General features: G+C 43.4%; 1 protein-coding gene across 17 annotated transcripts in view; it reads left to right on the top strand.

Moving 5' to 3' along the window:
• The window catches only part of LOC125446329 (ras/Rap GTPase-activating protein SynGAP-like), a 746401-nt gene that overhangs the window by 242925 nt on the left and 481377 nt on the right, over nucleotides 1-22099 (top strand). For 2 of the 17 annotated variants that reach the window (XM_048519817.2, XM_048519815.2), the window contains exon 1: nucleotides 20294-20421. The exons of 11 other annotated variants lie outside the window; for them this stretch is intronic. The gene's annotated coding sequence lies outside the window, so the exon portion shown is untranslated. Of the gene's footprint in view, nucleotides 1-16891; nucleotides 17029-19555; nucleotides 19634-20078; nucleotides 20255-20293; nucleotides 20422-22099 lie in introns of those variants that run through there. 4 more of the 17 variants (XM_059639422.1, XM_059639420.1, XM_048519816.2 and 1 more) reach the window with 4 other exon arrangements.

Genomic DNA, 22099 nt, shown 5'->3' with positions numbered 1-22099 from the left:
AGAGAAGGGGTGAGGGCAGAAGTGTGGGAAATGGGTCTGACCCAGTTGAGGGCCCCGTCGACAACAGCGCTGGGGAATCATCAGGTGAGGAAGAAGGTGGAAATTTCGGAGGCTCCCTTGTCGAAGCTGGCCTCATTTGAACATATACAACAGAGGCAGAAGAACTGAGAGAATGGGATGGAGTCTTTACACAAAGTAGGGTGTGAGGATGTATTGTCCAGGTAGCTGAGGGAATCAGTGGGTTTATACTGCAGTGTATCCCCAAAAACAGAAACAAAAATGCTGAGGAAGGGAAGGAAGGGGTCAGAGATAGACCAGGTGAAAGTGCGGGCAGGGTGGAAATTGTAGGCAAAATCACTGAAGTTTTCCAATTTCTGATGAGGGAGGGAAGCAGCACCAATGATATCATTGACGTATCGGAGAAAGAGTTGTGGATGGGGTGCCGGAATATTTGTTCCACATACCCCAAGAAGAGTCAGGTGTAACTAGGGCTAATGAGGGTACCTATGGCGACCCATCTTACCTGAAGAAATTGAGAGTTAAAAGAGAAGTTGTTAAGGGTGAGGACGTGCTCGGCCAAGCGGAGGATGGTGGTGGTGGGTGGGGATGGTTCAGGTCTTTGCTCCAGGAAGAAGCAGAGAGCCCTAAGACCCTCCTGGTGGGGAATGTACATGTAAAGGGATTGCACGTCCATGATAAAGAGGTGATGGCTGGAACCTGCAAACTGGAAGTTTTGCAACTGGCGTAAGATGTCAGAGGAATTATGGATGTATTTGGGTGAGAATTGGACCAGGCGAGAGAAGACTGAGTCAAGGTAGGAAGATTTGAGTTCTGTGGGGCAGGATCAGGGTGAAACAATGGGTCTGCCCGGACAGTTCTGTTTGTGGATTTTTGAGAGAAGGTAGAAGCGAGCTGTGCAGGGCTGATCTTTTCTTCATAGATGCTACACTCCTGGATATGTTATGTAACACACTGCATGTTACAGAGGTATAACACTCTTCAATATGACACACTACGTATTACAGGGGTATAACAGTCCTGGATATAATATATAATCCATCATGTGTTACAGATGTATAATACTGCTTATATACTCTATAATACACTGCGTTACTGGGGAATATGCTCCTGGACATGTTATATACCACACTGTGCATTACAGGGTATAGCAGTCCTGCATATAGTATATAACAGTACATGTGATGCAGGCATACAACAGGCCTGTATATATTAAATTAAACACTGCATGCTGCAGGGATAAAGCACTCCCTGATATGTTATATAACACACTGTGCATTACAGGGGGTATAACACACTTGGATGTATTACATCATACACTGCATATTACAGCAGTAAAACAATTCTGGATATATTATATAAGTGTGTGTGTTTCAGGGGTACAGCACTCCTCGATATATTATGTAACACACTGCATGTTACAGCGGTATAATACTCTTGGATATATTATATTGCACACTGTGTGTTACAGGGGTATAACGCTCCTGGATAATGTTACGTTACATGGGTATTACACTCTTGGATATATTATATAACACACTATTATATTCCTCACTATGTATCATATGGTATAACTATATGACACTGTGTGTTACAGGTATGTAACACTCCTGGATATGTTATATAATACAATGTGTGTCACAGAGTATAATATTCCTGGGTATATTGTATTACACTGTGTGTTACTGGGCGAGAACACTTCTTGATATCTTATATACTACACTGCATGTTACAGTGTGGAACAGCCCTGTATATATTACACAACACTCTGTGTGTTACAGGGGTATAACACTCCTGAATATGTTATGCCATACACTGCATGTTACATGGGTATAACACTCTTAGGTATGTTATAGAACACTCCTGGATATAGTATATAACACTGTGTGTTACAGGGGTATAACAGTCTTGGATATATTGTATAATGTGGTGTGTGTTACAGGGGTATAACACTACTTGATATTTTATACCACACCGTGCATTACAGGAGTGGAACACTCCTGGATATATTATGTAACATTGCATGTTACATTGGTATAACATTACTGGATATATTATATACCACACTGTGCATTACAGGGGTATAACACTCCTGCATATGTTATGTAGCACACTGTGTGTTACAGGGGTATAACACTGCTTACATATTCTATAATATACTGTGTTAGCGAGGTGTACTCTCCTGGATGTATCATAAAATATAGTTAGAGGTATAAAACTTTATATTACATAATGCTGTATTTTACAAAGATTTAACACTCCAAAATAAGACCATAAGACATAGGAGTGGAAGTAAGGCCATTTTGCCCATCAAGTCCACTCCGCCATTTAAATCATGGCTGATGAGCATTTCAACACCACTTTCCTGCACTCTCCCTGTAGCCCTTGATTCCTTTTGAGATCAAGAATTTGTCGATCTCTGCCTTGAAGGCATCCAACGTCCCGGCCTCCACTGCACTCTGCGGCAATGAATTCCACAAGCCCACCACTCTCTGGCTGAAGAAATGTCATCTCATTTCAGTTTTAAATTTAACCCCTCTAATTTTAAGGCTGTGCCCATGGGTCCTAGTCTCCCCGCCTAATGGAAACAACTTCCTAGCGTCCACCTCTTCTAAACCATACATTATCTTGTAAGTTTCTATCAGATCTCCATTCAACCTTCTAAACTCTAATGAGTACAATCCCAGGATCCTTCGCCGTTCATCATACGTTAAACCTACCATTCCAGGGATCATCTGTGTGAATCTCCGCTGGACACGCTCCAGGGCTAGTATGTCCTTTCTGAGGTGTGGGGCCCAAAATTGGACACAGTATTCTAAATGGGGCCTAACTAGAGCCTTACAAAGCCTCAGACGCACATCGCTGCTTTTATATTCCAACCCTCTTGAGATAAACGACAACATTACATTCGCTTTCTTAATTACAGACTCTACCTGCAAGTTAACCTTTAGAGAATCCTGGACCAACACTCCCAGATCCCTTTGCACTTCTGATTTGCGAATTTTCTCACTGTTTAGAAAATAGTCCATGCCTGTATTCTTTTTTCCAAAGTGCAAAACCTCACATTTACTCACATTGAATTTCATCAGCCATTTCCTGGACCACTCTCCTAAACTGTCTCAATCTTTCTGCAGCTTCCCCACCTCCTCAGTACTACCTGCCTGTCCACCTATCTTTGTGTCATCGGCAAACTTCGCCAGAATGCCCCCAGTCCCTTCATCCAGATCATTAATATATAAGGTGAACAGCTGTGGCCCCAACACTGAACCCTGCAGGACACCACTCATCACCATATAACACACTATGTTATGGGGTATAATACTGCTGGATATATTCTTGATTTGATTTGTTTTTATAATTGTCACATGTACTGAGGCACAGTGAAAAGTTTTGTGTTTCAAGCAGTACAGGCAGATCATAACATACAAAGATCATAGGGTGATTGAACAGAGCAACAACTACAAAGTAAAAGTTGCAAAGAAAGTGCACAAAAAGCAAGATCAGCATTAGATTTGAACTATGAGAGGTCCGTTCAGAAGTCTAATCACAGCAGGGAAGAAATTGTTCTGAACCTGTTGATATACATATTTAAGCTTTTATATCTTTGCCTAATGAAAGAGGTTGGAAGAGATTATATATTCTATAATAGTGTTATAACAGTGATATAACACTCCTGTATATTCTGTACTCCTGAATATCGTATGCACCAGTTTCACAGTGTCACACTGCTTCAGTGATATTGGAGTACAGCTATACGTTGTCAAAGTTAATTTAAATATTATAACCCTGATAACTGTTTAATGGGGTTATTTACTGGGTGAAGGGCAAGTTTGCACATATAAGTCCACTTGAGGGTAGAACTAACCTGATTTATTCTTGCTGTGTTCGTTCTGATTTTTTTGCTTGAACACAGAACAAACGTGATTGAACCTCGCTGTATGAACATGTTCCGTTTCGTGACTTTAACGAAACAAAGTGAGCAATTGAAATGACACCGCGGTTTGATGGTGTGTGCCTGAGGGTGAAGCAGGTTTCCCTGGTCATTGCACTGCGCATCGCTGAGGATTTTATCTCTAGTTTATATATCCACCCAGTTGTGCTTGGAATCAATTGATCTATCGACGGAAAGCAGCCGAACAAGGCAAACCGGGAGAACAGCAGAGGGGGGGAAAAAAAAGAGAGGAGAAGGAACAAAAAGTCTGAGAGAAAGACAGAGAGAGAGAGGAGGAAGTGACGAGGAACTGGGGGACGAAGGAAAGATAGGCAAATAAACTGAGGAATAGATGGCAGGGGAAAAGAAAGAGATAGGAAATAAAGCAAAAGAGAAAGGAACATAATGCTAGAGGATTGACAGAGACAAATAAAAGGGGAAAGAAGGAAAAGAAAGTAGAAGAGACCCAAAGAGAAATCGGCTTGCATTCATGTTTGTCTTTGACATCCGAAGTAGATTGCAAAATACCTCACAGTCACTGCTGCAGTTATTCTTCAATCCCACGGGATTAGTCGAATGAACAACTGGTTAGACGAGCAAAACAATATTACTGAACACCCCCCCCCCCCCAACAACCACCCACCTCCATCGGAGAGCCAACTCAGATGGGAGGGGTCATTACCTTGGACCCAATGTCCCCTCTAAGCCTTGACTGGGGGGCGGGGAGGATGTGCCGGTGGAAGTGCAGCCATCTTATTACATCAGGTTGTGCACAGCAAGGAAATGGTGAAACGAGTCACCCTCCCGTCAGTTTTAAAGGGCCAGCAAGGAAATGGTGAAAGGAGTCATTCATCCCCGCCCCCAAATCCCGTCAGTTCGTACACAGTCTGCACCCAATGGCCCCTCAGCTAAAATGAATGGATGTTGATCAGGCGCGTATAAAATGGCATGAATTCATCCTCCATGCCCACAGGGAATTTTAGCTTAAAATTGGTGCTCCCGATTTGCAGCTTTAATTCCAGGCCACCTGTATCCGTGTGTATGCTGAGCATTCAACCCCCAGTTTCTTCATGTGTTGCGTTGCTTATTTGCAATTCCAAAGCCTCCTCCCCCCACAAAGCACACCCCTTTCAACATCACTGACCAATCATATGTCTTAGGTAATTCAGCCCGTTCCTATTTTAATGAGATTGTGGCTCATCTTCCAAATCAGCACTGATTTCCTACACTATACCTGATTCCATTGATTTTATTTTTAAAAATATGTAGAAAGAGATCTTTCCAACTCAGTCTTGACCATTGCTCAACCCGTGAGCCTCTCAGCCCGGTTGGGCAGAAAATTCCAATGATTCACCAGCATCTGAGTGAAGACATTCCTCATCACCTCTTCCTAAAATGGCCTGTCCCTATCCTGAAGCTGTTTCCCTGGTTTTAGACTGCCCCACTCTGCCATCAGTTAGCAGGAGGATTTGAGTAGAGGATATCCTGGTTTATGAGCGAACGGGTGGAAAATGTGGGCTGTTGATGTTGGGTTAACCTGGGGAGGAGGTTTGTGAGGACAACAAACATGTCCATTGGCCAGCTTCTGTCAATTCCAGGTCAAGTCAAACTCCTCTGCATTTCCTCTGTGAATGCTGCAAAAAAATGTCCATCTTACAAACCAGAACATTTGGCAAAAATTGATCCAATGCCATGTTCATGATTCACGGGACGGCACGGTGGCTCAGTGGTTAGCACTGCAGCCACACAGCGCCAAGAACCCGGGTTCAATTCCAGTCTCGGGTAACTGTCTGTGTGGAGTTTGCACATTCTCCCCGTGTCTGCGTGGGGTTCCTCTGGGTGCTCCGGTTTCCTCCCACAGTCCAAAGATGTGCAGGCTAGGTGGATTGGCCATGCTAAATTGCCCCTGGTGTTCAGGGGTGTGTGGGTTATAGGGGGATGGGTCTGTGTGGGATGCTTCAGGGGGCGGTGTGGACTTGAAGGGCCTGTTTCCACACTGTAGGGAATCTAATCTAATCTTAAAAAAAATGGAAAGCTCTCTCCTCTCATTGAAACTGAAAGCTAAGTTTCCATTACTCTTTTAAACTAAAAGTAAACCCTCTTTACTCTTTTCAACTGTAAGTAAATTGAAATTAAAGCCACTCCAACACTGTCCCTGTCAAACACTCTCAGAACAGGTATGTACAGAGTAAAGTTTCTTCTCTTGGGGAAGCTAGAAAAGTGTTTTCTCGGCCCCTTGCTCAGGAATTTGTATCATCAATAGCCAGACGTGAGGTGCTGAAGACTGGAGGTTGGCTAATGTAGTGCCACTATATAAGAAAGGTCGTAAGGAAAAGCCAGAGAACTATAGACGGTGAGCCTGACATCAGTGGTAAGCAAATTGTTGGAGGAGATCCTCCGGGACAAGATTTACATATATTTGGAAAAGCAAGGACTAATTAGGGATAGTCAATGTGGCTTTGTGTATGGGAAATCGTGTCTCACTAACTTGACTGATTTTTTGAAGTAATGAAGAAGATTGATGAAGGTAGAGCAGTGGAGGTGACTAAGGTATATGGACCTTAGTAAGACATTTGACAAGGTCTCTAATGGTAGACTTGTTATCAAGGTTATATCACATGGAATACAGGGAGAACTATCCATTTGCATAAGAACTGGTTCAAAAGTAGAAGACAGGGTGGTGGTGGAGGGTTGCTTTTAAGACTGGAGGCAAATGAGTAGCAGTGTGCCGTACGGATCAGTGCTGGGCCCACTGCTTTTCACCATCTATATAAATGATTTGAATGTGAACATAAGAAGCATGGTTAGTAAGTTTGCAGATGACACCAAAATTGGAGGTGTAGTGGACAGCGAAGAATGTTACATCTGAATACAATGGGATGTTGATCAGATGGGCCAGTGGGGCAAGGAGTCACAGGTGGAGTTAAACTTAGATAAACATGAGGTGCTGTATTTTGGAGAGGCAAATCAGGCCAGGACTTATACACTTAATGGTAAGGTTTTGGGGAGTGTTGCTGAACAAAGAGACCTTGGAGTGCAGGTTCATAGTTCCTTGAAAGTGAAGTTGCAGGTAGGCAGGATATTGAAGAAGGGTTTTGGTATGCTTGCCTTCATTGATTAGTGGATTAAGTATGGGACTTGGGAAATCATGTGACAATTGTACTGGGCATTGGCTGGGTATTGGATTACTGTGTTCAATTCTGGCCTTCCTGCCATACGAAGGATATTGTAAACTTGAAAGGGTTCAGAAAAGATTTACAAGGGTGTTGCCAGGGTTGGAGAGTTTGAGCTACAGGGAGAGGCTGTATAGGCTGGGGCTATTTTCCTTAGATCATTGGAGGCTGAGGGGTGACCTATCAGAACTTTACACTACACATTACACATGGACAATGAGAGACAGAAATTCACTTGGGACAACCCATTGATAATTGCATAAGCCAAACAGAGACATGGCAGGGAATTGCTGGAGGCCTGGTATTCCAACCAGAACTCCATCAACAAACACATTGAATTAGACCCTGTGTACAAACATTGAGAGACAAAACCAGAAGTGATACCAACCACCCCAGCAAACCAAGGCACATAAATAACAAGCAGGACAGAATACCAATACATCACCGGAGGTGCACTGACGATGTTACCTAGCAGGGTGACAAAATGTTTGCAACCAAATGCACTGGTTCCGTGAGCATGTCTGCAACCTCATCCTCAACTTGAGCTACAAATCTTCTCGAAAACTTTAAGAACTTTATAAAAACATGAGGGGCATGCATAGACTGACTATTTTCCACAGGGTGGAGGAGTCCAAAACTAGAGGGCACGGGGTTAACATGAGAGAGGAAAGATTTAAAAGGAACCTAAGAGGCAATTTTTTCACACAGAAATTGGTGCGTCTGTGGAATGAGCTGCCAGAGGGAGAGGTGGAACGAGTACAATATTTAAAAGGCATCTGGATGGGTATATGAATAGGAAGGGTTTAGATGGATATGGGCAAACTGCTGGCAAATGGGACTAGATTTAGTCAGGTTATCTGGTCAGTATCAATGAGTTGCACTGAAGGATCTGTTTCTGTACTGTACAACTCTACGATTCTATGACTGTACTCTTTTAAAACAGAAAGTAAAGCTTTCTCGACACTCTCCCCGTGAAAAACTCCCAGGACAGAAACAGCACAAGGTTAGATAAAGAGTAAAGTTACTTCAACTCTTTTAAACTGAAACTAAAGCTTCCTCTATTCTTTTAAAAAAGAAAGTAAAGTTCCCTTAACACAGTCCCCATCAAACACTTCTCGAGCAGATATAATACAGGGTTAGATGCAGAGTAAAGCTGTCTGTACACTTGTAAACTGAAAGTAAACGAGAAGTAAAGCTTCCTGTATACTGCCCCTGTATGTAATGCTTCGAGGACAGAGAATGGAAGGGGTTAGATACAAAGTAAAGCTTTCCCTACTCTTTTAAACTGAAAGTAAAGCCTTCTCTACATTTCCTCATCAAACACTCCAGGACAGGGAATTCACAGGGTTAGATACAGTGTAAAGCTCTCTCTACTCTTTTAAATTGAAAGTAAACAGAAAGTATAGCTCCCATGACACCTACTCATCAAACACTCCCAGACAAATACAGCATGGATTTAGATGTACTGTTACCTCTCCTCTTTCAAACTGAAACTAAAACTGCCTCTACTCTTGTAACCTAAAAATAAGCCTTCCTTGAAATTTTCCCCAGTAAAACTCTCAGAGCAGGAAAAGCACAGGGTTAGATCCAGCATGAAGCTTCCTCTACTCTTAATCTGAAAGTAAGACTGCCTTTACTCATTTAAATTGAAAGTAAAATTTCTCGCCACTGCCCCCATTGACGCACCCATGACAGCCCGGAGATAGGTACAGAGTAAATCTCCCTCTTTTCAACTTATTACACTGTCCCCATCAAACACTCCTGGGGCAGGTATAGGATGGGATTAGAAACAGAGTAAAGCTCCATCAACACCCATTAAGCTCAATCAATACTGTATCTTTTCATTTCAGAGAGTTTGATTTTGACTTTGCATCAATCACAACTGATGGTAAAAGCAAACTTTCCCTCATTTGCATGGAATGCTGGGGTAAATGTGAAATTCCTTTCTGCATCCCACCACTACCCACCACCACCACCTCCGCTCTGTAGTTGAAGTCCTCCTTTGTTGGGTGAACGGGAGAATGCATATGTAATGAAGATCTGCCTAATGATGGCAGAACTGAAGCTACAATTGCTCCCATTCTCCTAGGGGTCATGACTGTTCCTCTGGAGGTCACATATCACATGCTGCTACACAAAACAACTGAGATTCTGATGGCAGGATGCCCAGTATCATGAAGCTTATGGGGTGGCAATGGCCTAGTGGGTTGTTAATCCAGAAACCCAGGTAGACAATTAACTCAGAAACTCAACTAATATTCTGGTTTGAATCCTACCATGACAGAAGGTGGAATTTGAATTCAATTAAAAATATCTGGAATTAAGAATGTACTGATGACCACAAAACCATTGCCAGTTGTTGGAAAAACCCACCTGATTCACTCATATCGTTCAGGGAAGGAAATCTGCATCCTCACCTGGTCTGGCCAACATATGATTCCATATCCACAGTAATGTGGTTGACTCTCAATTGCCCTCTGAAATGGCCCAACAAGCCAATCATCTGTACCAACTGCTACAAAGTGTCAAAGAAATGCAATCAGATGGATCACATGGCACTGGAAAAGGCAACATCAGAAACAACCCTGCACAGTCCTTCTTACTAACATTTGGGAGCTAGTGCCAAACTCGGGACAGCTGTCTCACACAGTAGTCAAGTAATAGCCTGACATTGTCATACCCACAGAATCATGCCTTAAAGACAATGTCCCAGACACCATCACCACCTCCATCCCCGAGATCTATCCTGTCTTACTGGCAGGATAGACCCAGCAGTGGTGGCGGCATAGTGGTATACAGTCGAGAGTGAGCCCTCAACATTGACTCCAGACCTCATGAAGTCTCATGGCTTCAGGTTGAAGATAGGCAAGGAAACCTCCTGCTGATTACCATGTACCGTCCTCCCTTAAGAGAAAGCACTGACAATGGCAAGGGCACAGAAGAACTCTAGATGGAAGGCTTCAACGTCCACCACAAGAGTGGCTTGGCAGTAGTGCTACTGGTCAGATCCTAAAGGACATACCGCCAGCATAGGTCTGCAGGAGGCAGTGAGGGGACCAACAAGAGGGAAAAACATACTTGACCTCATCCTTACCAATCTGCCGTCTGCAGATGCATCTAAGCATGACAGTATTGGTAACAGTGACCACTGCACAGTCCTTGGGGAGACATAGTTCCACCTTCACATTGAGAATAACTTCCCTTTTGCTGTGTGTCACTATCACCATGCCAAATGAGACAGAATTTGAACATATTTAGCAACTCAAGACTGGGCATCCATGAGGTACCATGGCCTATCAACAGCAACAGAATTGTACTTCAGCATAATTAGCAACCTCATGGCCCAGCATATCCTCCACTCAACCATTAACATCAAACCCAGGATCAACCCTGATTGCAGGACAGAGATAGAGATTGCATGAGGGCTCAGAAAAAAAATTATTGTTGCCAGGAATGGAGGGTTTGAGTTGTAAAAAATAGGCTGGAACTTTTTTTCACTGGACCATAGGAGCTTGAGAGGTGATTTTATAAAGGTTTTTAAAATCATAAGGACCATAAATTAGGTGAATAGCAAAGGTCTTTTCCTAGAGTTCTAAACTTGGGGCTTAATGGTGAGAGGGGAATGATGTAAAAAGGATATAGAGGACTGAAATGTCTGTTTCCATGCTGCATGACTGTATGACCTAAAAATGAGGTGTCAACCTGATGAAGCTACTAAACAGGACTATTTGCATGTCAAACAGCATCAGCAGCAATTGTTAGACACTGCTTCGTATCCTCACAACCAAAGGATCAGAGCTAAGCTCTGCAGTCCTGCCACATCCATTCGTGAATGGTGGTGGACAATCAAACATCTCACTGGAGGAGGAGGCTCCACAAATATCCCCATCCTCAATGAAAAAGATAAGGCTGAAGCTTTCACAGCAGTCTTCAGTCAGAAGTCCCAAACGGATGACCCATCCTGTCCTCTTCCAGTGGCCTCCAGCATTACAGATACAAGTCTTCAGCCAATTCAATTTATTCCATCAGATATCAACGGAGACGATGGATACTGCAAGAGCTATGGGCCCAAACGACATTCCAGAAATAGCACTGAAGAATTGTGCTCCAGAACTGGACACTCCTGTAGCCAAGCCCTTCCAGTAAAGTTACCACTCTGGCATCTACCTAACACTTTGGAAAATTGTGTCACATACAAAAAAATGCAGGACAAATCCAACCTGGCCAATTAGCACCCAATCAGCCGACTCTTGATCATCAGTAAAGTGAAGGAAGGTGTCAACAACAGTTCCGTCAAACAGCGACTGCTCATTAGTAACCTGCTCAGTGGCACCCAGTTTGGGTTCTGGCAGGGCCACTCAGCTCCTAACCTCATTTCAGCCTTGGTTCAAACATGGACAAAATAATTGTATTCCGGACATGAGGTGAGAGCGACAGGCCTTGATGACATATTGCATTTGACCAAGTTTGGCATCAAGAGCCTGAACAAGACTGGAATCAATGATTTTCAGAGGGCTGGGTGGACTCATGCCTAGCACATGAGAAGATTGTGGTGGTTCTTGGAGGTCAGACATCTTAATTCCAGGAAACCTCAGTTCCTCAGGGTAGGGTCCTGGGACCAACTATTTTCAGCTGCTTCATCAGTGACCTTCGTCCATCATAAATTCAGAAGTGGGGATGTTTACTAATGATTGCGCAATGTTCTGCAGCATTCACAATTTCTCAGATACTAAAGCAGTCCGTGCTCAAAATGCAACATGATCTGAACAACACCTCGGCTTGGGCTGAAAAGTGGCAAGTAACGTTTGCGCCACACAAATGCCAGGCTATGACCATCACCATTAAGAGGCACTTGAACTACCACCCTTTGACATTCAATGGTGTTACTATCACTGAATTCCCCCACTGTCAAAATCCAGTGAGTTATCATTGACCAGACACTCAATGGAACTCATCACATAAACAACAGTGGCTACAACAGTAGGTCAAAAGGTAGGAATACTCTGGCAAGTAACTCACCTCCTGACAGCCCAAAGTCTGTCCATCACTGACAGGATACAAGTCAGGTGTGTGATGGAATAGTTGTCACTTGCTTGAATGAGTACAGCTCCAGCAACACTTAAGAAGCTTGACTCCATTCGGGACAAAGCAGCGCACTGGCACTACATCCACAAGCATCCACCCTCTCCACTGTCGATGCTCAGTAGCAGCAGTGTATACTGTCTACGAGATGCACTGCAGAAATTCACCAAAGATCGTCAGACACCTTCCAAACCCCATGACCATTTCCATCTAGAAGGACAAGGGCAGCAGATACATTGGAACACCACTGCCTGGAAGTTCCCCTCCAAGTCACTCACCAACCTGACTTGAAAGTATATCATTATTCCTTCACTGTCACTGAGTCAAAACCCTGGAATTCCCTCCCTAATGGCATTGTGGGTTAACCCACAGCAGGTGGACTGCAACAGCTCACCACCACTTTCTCAAGGAAAACTATGGATAGGTAATAAATGCTGGCCAGCTGGCGATGCCCCCAACCCATAAATGAATTTAACAGAAACCTGGGACAGGGACCACCACTGGGACAAAGACTGCCATTGAGATAAAGGACCAGCAGTGGGGCAAATACCATCACTATACTAAAGACCACCACTGGGACATACCACTGGGCCAAAGACCAGCAGTGGACCAAGGACAATCACTGAGACAGGTACTAAAACTGGTGCTTGGATTACCAGTGGGGAGGTGTTTGTCTATCAATGAGGCCATTTGATTATATTGAATTAAGCAGGAAAATGGCACTGAGTTGGATTATCAGCTTTGGACTTGAATGATGGCACAGGCTGGAGGGGCTGAAAGGCCTACTCTTGCTCCTATATTCTGTATTGTCCAAAGTGACAGTTATATTACACAAAAGCCTCCTCACAGCCTCCTTATCAAACTTTGACAGCACGTTTCTGCATTCCTTTCTCCAGCTTCACAGTTCAGCTGTCTATCACATGATATTGGTTCATATTTCCATATCCTTACCACTCTATGAGTCAGAAAGTTTCTACTGAATCCTCTATTAGACCTTTTTTGTGAACACCATATATTTATGACCCTGAACACTTGTCACCGCCTCTCATCTCCCTACTCTATCAAAGTCTATCAACATTTTGAAGAAGTCTATCATATAGATCACCTTTCAGCTTTCCCTTTGCAGAAGAAAATTATTCTTTCTTAATAGTTACATCCTCTTAGTTCTGGTCATTTCTTTTTGCAGTTTCTTCAATAGCTGAATAGGACATTTTTTTCAATAACATGGCATCCTGAACTGTGCACAGTCCATGAAGAGTGGACAAGATTTAATGCAAGCTTAATGTAACTTTTCTATGGATAAAGCCTAGGTTTAACACTTTCTGAATATCAAGTCAGGGTATATTATTACTCTAGTGTTCACTTCTTACAGTCCTGCAATATTTAATTACCCAAAATTCAAACAATTAATCAGGGTGATACGTGATCCTAAGTTACAGAGTTAGCTTGCTCAAGTATATGATCATTTTGTGGGGTTATTTGATTCGTGAAGATGTATGTGATTATTTGAAGGTAGATTTATTCCTAGGATGTTGACCTCCTACTTTGTATAAATAGTAATACCCCTGAAGAACATGTGACATTCAGGTGTGCTGAATGCATTTATTTTGTATAAGTACACTAGGATGTAAGATCAGTTTCTATGATGTATAAAGAATGTAATTTGAATGTCGCATAGAAAATGTTGTTACTTTGTGGAGCATGGGATTAAATTGTATGTGACGACTCTTGTCAGTGATGACGCCGTGACTCACTAGATGACTCCTTAGGATATACAAAACATAATTGTTCTGTCAGATGCATGATTAACCTGTGGGATATGTGATTTTTATGAGATAAGTTGTAACTTGGCTATATAATTACGCTGGAGGATAAGTTAGTGTAAAGACACATAGTTGCTCTTCTTCTTGAGTATTCTATGGCATATATGCCTAAACTCTGAGATATTTGATTCCCCTGGGGATATGGGCTTTTCTCTGTGATGTGTGATTACTGTGAGAAATATGTGATGACTTTAGAGATATGCAATTACTCTTGGAAATTTGTGATTACTCTGATATGTTTACTCTTGGTGTATGTGATTACTGTGTGAAATATGTTACATGTTATGATTATATGATTACTGAATGAAATATGGGATTACCCTGAAAATATATAACTGCCGTCGGCACATATAAATGTGGGCACATCTTGCAATATGTCATTATTCTGAGAAATTTATAATAGCTCCCTGGATAAGTGATTATTCTGAGATTATAGAATTACTTTGGGTATATGTAATTACTTTGTGGATATGTGACTATTTTTATGTGTACTGATAATCCTGAGTGGTAATTGACTATTCTAGTCAAATGTGATTACTCTTGGTAGATATGAATACTCTGCAGATTTGTGGTTGCTCTTTCCATATGTGATAACCGTGCAGATATATGATTCCTCGGTGCATTTGCAATTACTCTAAGAAAACATTTACCCTGTGGATATGCACTTACTCTGAAAATATGTGCTTACTTTTTGAGTATGTGATTTCCATAGGATGTATGAATCCCTGGGAATATCTGAGTACTCTGGGAATATGTAATTACAGTGGAGATAAATGATTACTCTAAGTGTATGTGGTGATTACTCTCTATTTACTCTGGGTGTATGAGAATTACGCTCTCTACGTAATTACTCTATAGATGCACAATTGCTCTGGAAATGTGTAAGTACTCTGAAGATATTTAATTACTCTCGGAAAATTGATCATTCTTGGGGTTTGTGATTCCGTGGGGATATGTCATTTTCCTTGGCATATGTGATAATGATGGGAATGTGTGATTACTCAAAGTTATGTGTTATTTAGAGTGCTCCGGAAAAACTATTATTTGGCGGGGTATATGATTATTTTGGGATTATGTAATCACTCTGGAAATCTTGCTCTGGGAAATTTCTAAATCTGGGAGTTTCTCATTTCTCTGGGTGCATGTGACTACTTTGGAGAATACAAGACTCTTCTTGAGGGTTGTATATTCCTCTAATTATTGTGAGTCTATGTGATTACTCTAGCATTTAGAATTATTGATAGTTAAGGAAATAAGTGATTCCTCTTAGATATGTGATTACTCTAGGAATATTTGCCTACTCTGGGGTTATATATGTTTACTCTGAAGATATATGAGTATTTTAGAGGACCTGTGATAACTTTGGGTATATGTGAGTACTCTGTGGAAATGACTACCCTGAGTGCACGATAATACTGAGAATATGAGACTACTGTGCGAATTTAAGATTACATTGGGAATATAAGTTCACTTTGGGGTGATTTGATTACTTTGGGGATGGGCATATGTGATTATTTGGGGAGTATCTGATTAGTCTGGGATGATGTGATTATTCAGTGATGATTATATTTGGTTCCTTTGAGAATTTCTGCGTTACCCAGGGGATTGTGAGATGTCACAAGGAATATGTGATTACTTGGGTTTACCACATCCTGGTAATGTGTGCATTACCCCAGGTCAACAGTGAAAATGTGTCACTACAATGTCATGAAAGGAAAAACTAATACTGCATCACCACTCCTGTCTCCAAGGAACAGAAGAGATTTCTGTACACTGAGCAGCATCTTTCAAACCTCTCCTACTTAGTAAGATATCTCAATAATGACTAGTCTCTCAGGCCCCTGTGTTGCAGTCAGATAAATGTACACTAACCAGTGTCTCTCATGGAGATAGCTACACAGACTGGTGTCTTTCAGTCACCTCTCTCAGCAAGATATCTGTACACTGATAGGGATCCCTCAGTCCTTGTCCCTCAGGGAGATTCCTGAGCATGGACTGGAGTTTCTCAGTCCCTTCAACGAGTTATCTATACACTTACTGGGATCTCGAAGTCTCTTCATTCTCAGAGAGGTATCTGTATACTGACTTGAGTCTCTCAGTCCCTTCTCTCAGCGAGATATCTGTACAGTGACTGGTATATCTGTCCCTCTCTCAGGAAGATATCTCTACACTGACTTGTTTTTCTCAGTATCACTCCCTGCTGGAGCTTTGCAAATACAGATTGGAGCTTCTTAGTATTGCTCCCTAGTGGAGGTAACTGCACATTGAAAGGGGTTTCTCAATACCTCACCTGACAAGTATCTGTGCGCTGACCAGAGACTCTCAGTTCTGCTGTGTCAAGGAGTTCTGTTAATTGAGTTGACAGAGATAACATGGATTTCAAAACAGAATTGGATCAGTACCTGAAGAGAAACAATTTGCAGTGCTATGAAGACAGAATGGGGGATTTGATGGTCTTGGAGTGCAGAGCCAGGGCTTTCAATAATTCCTTGGAGCAAGGCTGCTCTGCTGTGCTATCAGGAAGCACTTCTTCATGTTATATAACCAAGGCAAATAGATAAGAAGTTAAGATAGAGATCACACAGTTATTTTGTTGAAATAGAGGACAAGCTTGAGAAGGGCTGAATGGCCTCCTTGTTTGTAACGTCACTCGCAGATTTGCCAGAGCACATGCGGTAATTCAAAGGTTAACATTATTGGTGTTTTAAAAAAAGAACAGGGAAGACGGGTTGCTAGGCAACATGCCAGCTGAATAATAATAAAAAAGAGAGAGGGAGAGGGAGCAGGACGAAGCAGCTCAACAGCCGTTGTGGAATTGCAGAGAGGGCAATTGAAATGAACATCGCTTCCCTGGTACGTGAGAAGCGGCGGAGGAGAAGGAGCAGCAACCGTGGACTCGTTCCTCGGGAGTCGGATCCTTCCTCGCAATCACCGCCCCTCGCTATACCCCTCCGACGAGCAGGGCTCAGCCGAGAAGGAAGCACACCTCCACTGAACAAGGGTAGGAGGCATTGGAGAGGGTGCAATAGAACAATTCACAAGGCTGACACCAGAACTGGCAGGGTAAATGTAAGGAAGACTTGCATTTGTATGGCACCTTTTTGCAAGCTGAGAATGTCCAATCAATGGGCTTTCTGGTCAATGAAATGTAGGCGCTGCTGTAATGTAGGAAACGCAGTTGCTGATTTACACACAGCAAGCTCCACCAACAGTAATGTGATAACATTTGAGTGTATTTTCTTTCAAATTGCAGTGGTGGTTGATGGCTTAAGATTGGCCCCAGGACTGGGGAGAAATCCCTGGCTAATCCGTCCCTCCCTAACAGTAGTCATGGTATCAGTTATGGTTCACCTGTGAGGGTGGATAAGGTCATTGGGTTTTAGCACGTCCTCCACAAACAGTGCCTCCAACTGTACGGCACTAGCTCTGTCAGCACTGACTGCATTTTCTGCTTTCCTCTCTGGGAAGGGACACGTGTGCATGAACTTCTGACTCAGAGGTAGGAGGGTCGCTCCACCACCCCTACATCCTGATACTCTCTGACACACGCAGTGCAGCTGTCAGGAAAGACTGACCCAGGATGAGGCCATGTTTCCTTCAGGAAGACGTGGTCTTCAAGATTTTGAGGGTGGTGTGGACATAGAGAAAATAATTTAATTGAAGTACTCGGAGGCAGCGGTATAGTGATTGTCACACTGGACTAATAATCCAGAGATACAGATTAAAATTTAGGGTCATAGGTTCAAATCCCACAATGACCACTGGTGGATTTAAAGTCAATTAATTATGAAACTGGAAGGCAAAGCAAGTCTTCATATTAATGACCCGGCAAACTTGTCAGTTGTCACTTATATCTGGTTCATCAACACTGTCTTTATTCAATCTGGCCTACATGTGACTGCAGACCAATAGCAATGTATTTCACTCCTGACTGCCTTCCGTACTGACTAGCCATCTAGTACTAGGCCAATTGGGGTAGGCAGCTTTGCCACTAATGCTCACAAGGAATAAATTAAGATAGCCATCAGGAGAGACCTATTCACCTGGAGAATGTGGAATTTAACATGGAATGGTTGAAGTAAAAGGTAGTGATGCAGTTAAGATGGATTCTCACTGGGCACCATGAAGGTGTAAGCAAGTGATAGAGACAATTCAATGAGATGGGAAGAGGAGTGAGAAGAGATACATGTGAATCATTAAAACCAGCATAAGGCTGATGGGCTGAAAGGTTTAACTGAATCCTATGTTTTTGCCATCCATCCTGCCCCTTCTGGTGTTTGTGCAGGGGTGGGGCGGCAGCAGATAGGCACAGCCCAGATGTAGGTGGGCAACCACATTTGGAGGAAATCCTGAGGATACATGAAGAGATCTAAGGATGCAGATGTAAGTCAACAGAATTGGGGTGAAATTGGTACAACATAAGGAAGGGATGTTGAATTGAGAGAGGGAGAGAATGAGAAAGGAAAAAGAAGTGGAACAATTTGGTTTAATCTTCAAAAAAATGTACAGAATAATGATTCACTGGACTGGAACTCCACAGTTCTAGTTGGTCCCTACAGGGCAATAAGATAGAGTAACATTGTAAGGACACAGAATCTTGACATTAAAGGATATCTTACATTTGGGGAAGTGGAAGCCTAGTGGTATTATCACTAGATTATTAATCTAAAGACCCAGGTAATACTCTGGGGGTAAAAAAAAAACTGAAAGAACTGCGGAAGCTGTAAATCAGGAATGAAAACAGAAGTTGGTGGAGAAAGCTCAGGAGGTCGAGCAGCATCTGTAAAGAAAAAATCAGAGTTAACATTTCGGGTCTGGTGACCTTTCCTCAGAACTGGCTCTTCTGAGGAAGGGTCATTGGATCGGAAATGTTAACTCGGATTTTTTTATTCACAGATGCTGCTTTTTTTTCAGCAAGTTTTCTGAATATTCTGGGGACCTGGTTTCAAATCCGTCGCAGTCGATGATGGAATTTGAATTCACTAAAAGTGTGAAATTAAGAGTCTAATGGTGACCGTGAAGCCATTGTTGAAAAAAAAAACCATCTTTAGGGAAGGAATACCTTTTAGGCCTGCCCTATATGTGACTCCAGATCCACGGCAGTGTGAACTATTTAATGCCCTCTAGGTAATTAGGGATGGGCAAGCCCAGTCCACATCCTATGAATGAACAATAAATTCATCCAGTGGTTTTAACCTTTTATGCGAGTGGCTTTAATCTGTTTCAGTGCCACCGATGAAACTCGCGGTGAGCGTGAGGATGTCCAAGAGACAGAATGGCTCGTAGAGACCGGGGTGACCTGCGGCTCTCACTCGCCTCCAGTTCTCTGGGTCGCTATGTAGACAGGCTTCTGCTCGCTGCTGTATTCGGGGCCGCGCGTCGTAGGGGATATTGGCAGGAAAACTGGAGTGGAATTGGCCTCCATCAGATCAGCAGAGCATGCTGGAGGGACCGACTCATGCTCCTAGTTCTGATGTTCCCCCGTTTGCTGCTTGCTAAGCTAAGTACTTAGTGTGGGAGAGTGGGTGTGAGAGTTGACTGCGGGCATCCTTGTCCTCAGATTTGGAGGGGATTGTGGACTGATGCTATTGTTACCAGGTAACAAGGTGAGTGCCTGGCAATTGTCAGATGTTACACCTTCAACTGAAGGCGAGACATTCCCTTTCCTTTTGCATCTCGGCAGCGCTGGCACGGGTTAAAAAGATCTCCACTACGGACCTGTGGTTGTCATGGCGAGAAAGAGGGACGAATCTTTTCCTGGGTGTTAGCTTTCCAATTGGCTGAATCTGAAATAAAAAAAAGAGAAGGGAATAATTTTCCATTTTTCTGTTTGATTTGGAGAAATAACCTGGGGGAGGGGGAGGTTTGGAGAAGTAGGAGGAGAGGGGCATAGGGAGGATAGAAAGGGGATGTTTGTGTGGCTCATTCGCTCTCGCTGGCTGGTTGAGAGTGGAACTGCTCATTGAACGGGGAAGTGTGCGTGTGGAGGGAGAGGAGTGGGGGGGGGGGAGCGGGGGGAGAAATAGAGCAAGAGCAGAAAGAGAGAAGTGAATGACACCGTCCCCATCCAGCCAGCCCTATGCCTCTGCTCCAGGGATGGATTTTTGGCACGCCTGAGCGAGGGGACTCCTTTGGGCGCTTGGGCTGAGATTGAGGTCGGCTAGCCACGCCGGAGGCAGATCTGTTAAAAGAGTCAGAAGAGAGATGTGTAGAGGGGGGTGTTGCCGGTGAGTAGTGAGTCGCTGCGGGAAAACTGTATGTGTGTGTGTGTGTGTGTGTGTGTGTGTGGAGTGGGAAGGTGAACTGGGTAGTGATGGCTTGAAGCAGGGACTGAGGCTCGGTGTCACCATGACAGGATAGAAGACGTAGCCAGCAGGCAGCAGAGAGGCTGCAGGTAAGCGTCTAAGTTAACCCACTCTTCTCAATGCAGTGTGAGATTGGGTGTTTGTATTAAATTCCTTTGGTATCCAAAATGGTGGGAGTTTGGCTTAAACTGAACTATTCTGTTAATCGCCTGTGTTATTATCGGCACGTATATCACATGTATAGGAACGGTGTAGACTGACGATTTGTTTTACATTATTGTACATGGGCGGTTGCTCCCTTTTAAATTCCTGCAGTCACAGCTGCTTCTGTTATCGCTCCCTGAGAAGAGCGGTGTTTTAAATGGGTACCCTTCAGCAGAAATGAGCAACAACCGAGTCTGCTGAAACAATCAATAGAAGATGAAGGGCTCGAAGGGCTCCCGAATGGACAGAAATGCACGAGTGATTACACAGAGAAGCTGGAACGCGTTCTCCAGGAGCTGTTTAAATAGCCATGGCAGCATCTGTAATTGTAATCTGCCCCACCAATCACTCCTCCACTCTCTCCAACCTATGTATAAACCATCTGGCCCCCTCCATTAGATTCCAGTCTGTAACTCACTCCCAGATGTCCAATATTCTACGTATAAACCATCTGAACCCCTCGATTAGATTCCAATCTGTAACTCACCCCCATGTATCCAATATTCTATGTATAAACCATCTGACCCCCTCGATTAGATTCCAGCCTGTAACTCACCCCCAGGTATCCATTATTCTATATATAAACCATCTGAACCCCTCGATTAGATCCCAGCCTGTAACTCGCTCCCAGGTATCCATTATTCTATATATAAACCATCTGACCCCCTCGATTAGATTCCAGTCTGTAATCTATTTTCCATCAGTAAGATCAGTCTAAACTTATAGACTGTGGTGTTCTTCGCCCAAGAAGAATCTCTGTTACAAGAAATGCTTTTTGAAGGACTGCATGACGTAAAATTGAGTGTGATACTTTTAGTGTGAAAAATGCAATACGTTTTAAAATGAAATGTTAATGGCTGCATTAGAGCCCCTCCGCATAGTCTGTTACAGGGAACCACCCCAATCCCAAAGATTCCACTTCCACCCATTTCTGATGCTGGACAATTCTCTCCTGTTGCAGCTGATCTTTGCCTGCCACTAGTGCAGTGCCAGTGTTACTTGCTGCTTGTCAGCCTAAGCCTCGAAGTTGTTCAGAGCTTGCTACAGGATGGCACAGGAAGCTTAGTAACTGAGGAGTCATGGATGGTGTTGAACATTGTCCGCCTTCTTCTTCAACCGAGGATTCCCCAGCACCGTGGTCCTCAACCGCTCCAACCCATCTCCGCCCTCACTCCCTTTCTTCCCTCCTGCATCAGCGATAGAGTACCCCTTGTCCTTACCTGCCATCCTGCCAGCATCCACATCCAGAAGATCATCAGACACCATTTCCACCACCTCCAGTGAGATGCCATCACCAGACACATACTCCCCTCTCCTCCCTTGCCTGCCCTCCAGGATACCCTGGTCCACTGTTCCTTCAACCCCAATACCACCCAACAACCCAACAGCACCTTTCCTGCAAGTGGCAAAAGTGCAACACCTGCCCATTTACCTCCTCCCTCCCCAGTATCCAAGGGCCATACATACCTTCCAGGTGAAGCAACACTTCACCTGCACTTCCCAGAGTCTAGTCTCTGCTCACAATGTCTCCTCTGCATTGGGGGAACGACACATAGACAGGGT

This window comes from Stegostoma tigrinum, chromosome 34 (assembly GCF_030684315.1).
Source record: "Stegostoma tigrinum isolate sSteTig4 chromosome 34, sSteTig4.hap1, whole genome shotgun sequence".
NCBI lineage: Eukaryota > Metazoa > Chordata > Chondrichthyes > Orectolobiformes > Stegostomatidae > Stegostoma > Stegostoma tigrinum.
Note: the sequence above shows the minus strand (reverse complement) of the source record. Positions and strands in the feature narration are given on the sequence as shown.